Below are 6,607 nucleotides of genomic sequence, written 5' to 3'. Positions count from 1 at the left end.
CAAGCTTTTTTTTTATCGTAACAAAAAATAAGCCTTCAACTCCCTCATTATTCAAATTAAAAATAAACTTGCCAAATGGCAAACTCACCTCCTCTCGCAAGCTGGCCGCTCGGTAGTCATCTCAACTATCGCAGCGGCTGTTCCCCGATACTAAATGCAGTGCTTTGCCCTTCCCAAAGGCATTAGCGACAGCATTGAGTCTATTCAAAGGACTTATTGGTGGGGAAAATCCAAAACTTTCCATACTATCAACTGGAATTCGATTTGCAAACCTCGCAATCAGGGTGGTCTTGGTCTGCGTCTTCCTCAACTCGATAACCAAGCTTTTCTGCACAAGCTTAACTGGCGCATCGTCAAAACCCGGAAGCTATATGGGTTCAAGTGCTTAAAGGTAAATACTTTCATAACTCACATAAACCTACGCAGTCCAAGAATCATCATTCTTGGCCTTGGAAATCTATTTCCAAACACTATCATCAAATTGACAGCCTTATTTTTTGGAGTATTAATAAAGGCGAGCATATCAATATTTGGACTGACTATTGGATACCTAATCATCCACCACCAATCACGAATGATAGAGGTTGTACGTTCGAGAAGGTATCTCAACTTATTACGAATGGTAGGTGGAACTTAAATTTAATAAATATGTGTTTTGATAATGAGATTTGCAGCTTTATTCTCAGCATTAATCTTAATCCCAACGAAGAGGATAAAGCCATATGGACATTGACTAAATCAGGTAATTTCTCTCTTAAATCCATGTATAATTTTTTACGTAACAATACTATTTACAATACTCAAAACCAGATGGACTGGTTCTTTATATGGAACATGAACACTATTCCTCGGATTAAACTATTTCTTTGGAAATGCTGCACTAATAGCCTACCAGTAAGAGCGAATATTGGTAAATTCATTGGCAATAATTACTCATGTGTTAATTGTAACGAAGATGAGACACTTGATCATGTTATGCTGCATTGCTCTTTTGCTAAAACAATTTGGTTCCATTTCCATATTAGAACGGATAATATCTCTACTACTACTCAGTGGATTCAACAATGGAAACCGATGGAGGAAGAAACAATTAATCTTTATGCTAAAATTCTATGATTTCTGTGGAAAGCCAGATGTGAAAACTGCTTTACGACGAATAAACAAAATCCTTCACAAATGATAGAGAGGATTATCAATACCACGACTACTCCACTCAGAACTGAGTCTATTATCATCAATAAATGTAAGGAAAAAACGAATACCCAAACATGGAGACCTCCATCGACACCATATATTAAGATCAATGTAGATACTTTATTCATCAGTCTTAATGAGCAGGCGGGAATTGGCTATATCATACGAGATGCAGAGGCTAACTACATAATAGCGGTGGCAGATATTGTTCGAGGACAACATGCGGAAGAATGTGAAAGGTTAGCAATATTATCTAGTCTCCAAGGTGCTATGCAACTTCAAATTCCTTATGTGCACTTAGAAAGCTATAATCAAGCAATAATCTTAGCGCTCAACGGCAAGGGAGTAAATCTTCACTGGCAATCACAAAGAATCATCCAACAGATCAAAGACATCAAGGACAAATTTACAGGAATTATATTCACTCATATATCTCGAAATTGTAATACTTATGCTGATGCATTAGCTAAATGAGGTCGTACCCACGGTCATATGAAAACTTGGCATGATTTTCTCTCTTTATTTTTGGATTTCTAGTTGGTTTGTAATAGACTCTGGTTTAATAGTAATACTTTTCATCAAAAAAAAAACTTTCTCATGAGGTTTTTTTTATTTTCTTTTTTGTCGAGAGGTTTTTTTTATATTTGGACCCACATTGTAGACTTCTCATTCAGTTTTTCTTTTTCTTTTTTTAAACCTGTAGGATATAAAGTAAAAGAACCTCTTGCAAAAATACAAGGAAAGAAGAAGAGTTAATTCCTATATGGCCCCCTACTTTGTGACCAGCTTTCTTTATGGGCCTCTTTTTTTCGTAAATTCAAATATGGCCCCCTATTTTCCGACAAATGTCATAACTACCCCTCTGATTAATGTATTTTCAAAATAAAATAAAAAACTTAACCTAAATTCCACCTCACTTCCTTCTCCACCACTCATCTCTCTCCACGTCACCTCTCTCTCCAACTCACCTCTCTCTCTTTCTCTCTCTCTCTCTCTCTCTCCAAGTCACTCCTTCTTCTCCGACGAAGGTCGCCAGCCGGAAAATTTTCCTCTTCTCTCTCTCACCTTAAAAAGAAATTTTTTTTACCTCTTCTCTCTCTCTCTCTAGAAACACCCCTTCGCCGGAGAACAGACCTAAATTCCACCTCACTTCCTTCTCCACCACTCATCTCTCTCCACGTCACCTCTCTCTCCAACTCACCTCTCTCTCTCTCTCTCTCCAACTCATCTCTCTCTCTAACTCACCTCTCTCTCTCTCTCCAAGTCACTCCTTCTTCTCCGACGAAGGTCGCCGGCCGGAAAATTTTCCGGCCGGCGACCTTAAAAAAAAAATTACCTCTTCTCTCTCTCTCTCTCTAGAAACTCTGGCGAAGGGGTTTCCCCTTTGCCGGAGAACAGACCTTGAAGGTGAGTTAGAGAGATAAATGAGTTGGAGAGAGAGAGAGAGAAATAGGTGAGTTGGAGAGAGAGGTGAGATGGAGAAAGAGAGAGATGATGTGGAGAGATATGTGTGGGGGAGTAGGAAGTGAGGTGGAATTCAAGTTGTTTTTTTTTTATGTTGAAAAAATATTAATAAGAAGGGTAATCAGGACATTTACCTCAAAAAAGGGGGCCATATTTGAATTTACGAAAAAAAAAAGGGCCATAAAGGAAACTGGTCACAAAGTAGGGGGCCATATAGGAATTAACTCAAAGAAGTAATAAAAACCTAAACTAAGACTATTGAAGATTGGGCCCTTTTATGATGGTGGTGGGCCCAGACGGACATGGGTGGGATTTTGGCCTGAAAATTCAAAACCCGCCCACGGCCATCTAAGTCTGAAGGGGTCGTGACCGTTCGATGCTCGAATCGGTCCGTACCAGCCTGACCAAGAGGGCTTAAGCGGACGGACGCAGGCATAGGTCCTTATCCGGTAATCCGAACCGCCCGCTTATATAGTCCGCCTGACCGACCCGTCCATACACGCCCGTTTATCCTGCCTGTTATACCCGCTTGCCTATATGATTGGTTTTAAGCCTTAACATTTGTAGGGTTAGCTACAACCGTTACATTTCAAGAGTAAAAATATATAACTTTAGAAATCACTTTTCTTAATTTTGTCTTCGCCTCTCTACTTCTCTAGTCTCTCTCTCTCTCTCTCCTCCAAAATCTCAATCTCTCATCAATAACCTTAGAAATCCACAATACACCGATCGTAATCCATGTGAAGAAGAATAGAACCGATCGTAATCCATGAGAATCTCAATGATTAGCTTGTATTCATTTACTTTTCAAAACTGTAAAGTGGGGAGTTTAGAAAGTTGTATTTAGCTAATAAACAGTTTTCATGTCGAATAAAAAATTCTTTATTTGTTCATTAGTGACCGACATCCAAACGACCGATATCTGGTTTGCCCGATTATCAAAACGGTCACGGGCGGGCATTTTGTTGGAGAAAAATCTGAAATGTCCGTCCGTTTTGTCCAGATGTCCGAATGGACACTTAAGACGTATGCCCATTCCGTCCGGACCGGTTGAGTTAGCGTCCGTTTCCCCACACGTCCAGACCGATTCCCGTCCGTCTGGACCAATTCCCACCCCTAACCCTGCCTACCCGCTTAAACACGGGCCTACAAAGACACAGATGTTAGATAACATAGTTAAAGTTTAGTGGCCGAGAATCTAACATTGTATAATTGACAGCTTTTTGGCCCCTAAGAGCATCTCCAATGCAAAACTTAAAAAAAACTCTATTTGGCTTATGTGTTGAGTCTCAATTGAGATTCTCTTTCCTATGTGGCTAACTTGAGTGTCTCTAATTCTAGTCCTTCTCCAATGCAACACTCTAAAAAACTCTAGTAGATACACATGTCATACATACATTTAATAGGAAAAAGTGGTTGAGAAAGAAAAGCTTTCTATTGGTTCAAAAATTAAATTTGATGACTAGGACACTTAAGACTCTCAAAAGAAATCTCAAAAATAGAGTTTCTAGTTGAGACATCTTAAAACTTAATGCTTCCACATCAACTTAAGATCTCAATTGAGTTTTGCATTGGAGAGGTTTTTTCTCAAAAAAAACTCTAAAGTCCTAGGTGGCACTTAAGATTTTAAGATTGAGTCTTGCATTGGAGATGCTCTAACTAACTCTTTTTTAATTCTAATGATTGAGGATTATACATTTTGAAGTTTGGCCATTTCTTCATTTGACAAAGTAGGGTGAGGAAGCATTTTCCTTTTTCAACAACAAAAAGAAAAAACAAAATGCAATAAACTTAATAAAACGTGTATATAAGGATGCTAGATTTTTAATTAAATTATATACTAAACAGAATGCAATAACTTAATAATAAACAAGCTGAGTGTGGTACACTGATGGATCATGAAAATGTCCCATCTAAGTCGTTTAATTTAGTCGAGTTAGTTCGTTTCGGGTCTCTATTATAATAAAATGGTTGATTTTCTTGATTAGGTGTGTTTTGTGGAGTTAGGTGTAAAAAACGGTTAAAAACGAGGAAAAGACGCATGAAGGATATTTTGGTCATTTGGAGTGAAGGAAATTCTGGTAATTTGGCCAAGGTCAGTGCGTGGTTGAAAAGTAGAGGTCGAGACGAGTCCGTAGGAGAAAACGGAAGTCAAATCGGAGTCCGGATGGAGGAATAAATCAAGGTCAAAGTTGGGTCAACATTTGGTCAACATTCGGTACAAGCTCGGGCTAGTTTCTGACCCGCGGTACACCAAGGAACACGTGGCACGCTCCGGAGGTCGTTGCATCAAATTCCCGTATTCCCGCTGAGCATCCAAGCGCACCCTATAGGCCTGATCCAGTGGAGCGCCTTGCAAGTTAGTACGGTAGTCCCACTTCAACGTTTTAATCTTGACCGTTCTTCTCCGCGTGTCCCAGATCGACAGTTGCTGAGCGTCCTTCCAATCTAATGCTTCTGTGTAGCCCGTTGCAACTTAACTCCATGCTCCCGGGCCAACGTTTTAATCTCAGCCTCTCCCTTCCGCGTCCTTCAGATCTAACGGCTGCTGAGCGTCACCCCTTTGTTCTAATCCCGTGTTACCCGTAGCAGCTTAGCTGCCGTGCTCCCAGCCACGCGTCCCTTTCCTAACCATCCAGATCCGCGTACCCTTAGATCCGACGGCTACTGTTTGCTGCCGCACGTTAATTGCTCAGCCGAGAAGCACCATAGCATCCGAAACCCAACCAAACCCTACCAGCCGCCGACACTTGTGTGCTTTTAGGGTTTTTCAACTTTAAACCCTCCCAAATTCCAAAAGTAACCCTTCTTTTACCTTTTCCTACCATTTAACCCAACCAAAACCAAAACCCACCTATAAATAAGTCCCTTTCTCCTCCATTAAACCCTAGACTTCAACAACCCTCTCAAATGGCTTCCTTATCTAATTTCTAAGCCACTTCTCTTTCTATCTTCTAACCCTAATCCCCCATTCTTTTCTTCTACTTTCTCTAGCCACCATTCTTTTCTCTACCACCTTCATCTTTTCTCTAGATTTACTTTCTCCTTCTAATTTCTACTTCTAACCTTCTAATTTCTCCATACCTTCTTCTCTAAAATCTCTTCTTCTTCTATCTCTCTTCTAAATTTCTCTTCTTTTATCCTCTAATAAGCTATTATTTGGAGTTTTGAGCAATATTCTTGAGATACTTGGAGCTTAAATTGGATATCAAAATGGAGATACATGGGAATATGGATTGGGAACATTCTTGGTGATTTCTTTCCATTAATCTTTTGTAATTCCATTTATTTTATGAATTCAATGAATATTATTTTAGATTCCATGAGTAGCTAAATTTTGTATCTAGGGTGTAGAGGAAACCCATATTTGGGCTTATTTTGAGATATGTTATAAATCAATGAATCCTTATTTTGAGCTTCAATGCCTATTGATTGTCATTTCATGTTGATTCTATAACCTTATTATCATTCATGTATTATAATTAGATATTTCATGCTTTTATTGGTTTATTAGATGAGATATGCCTTTTAGATCTTGAATGATAGTGTAGGAAATTAGTTTTATATGGTAGTCAATCATACATTCTTGATTTTGAATTGTGTTATTAAAGAATATATTCCGAAATCTAAATAGTTTATTATGTTAGATTTTGAGTTATACATGAGAAAAGGGATTTGTTAATTAATGCATGTTTTAAGTAGTCCATTTATGTGGTGAAATCGAAAACCTTAGATTCTTCTTCTCATCTTGATTTCATTCTTATTAGTCTTTTAGTATTGCTTTCTTTTTAAAATAGTTTCTAAAAAAACAAATCAAAATTAATGAAAGGGAGTTTTAATTCGAGATTTAGATAAAATAGCTTGTCCTTGGGACGATTTCCCGATCTTATTATAAATACTATAACTTGACCCCGTATACTTGCGGGAATAGACCTATTTTTAGGCCTAT

This window comes from Eschscholzia californica, unplaced genomic scaffold (genome assembly GCF_041429995.1).
Source record: "Eschscholzia californica isolate CP2 unplaced genomic scaffold, dmEscCali1.0.p SCAF_4, whole genome shotgun sequence".
Taxonomy (NCBI): Eukaryota; Viridiplantae; Streptophyta; class Magnoliopsida; order Ranunculales; family Papaveraceae; genus Eschscholzia; species Eschscholzia californica.
The sequence above is the reverse complement of the archived record's forward strand: the minus strand, read 5'-3'. Positions refer to the sequence as shown.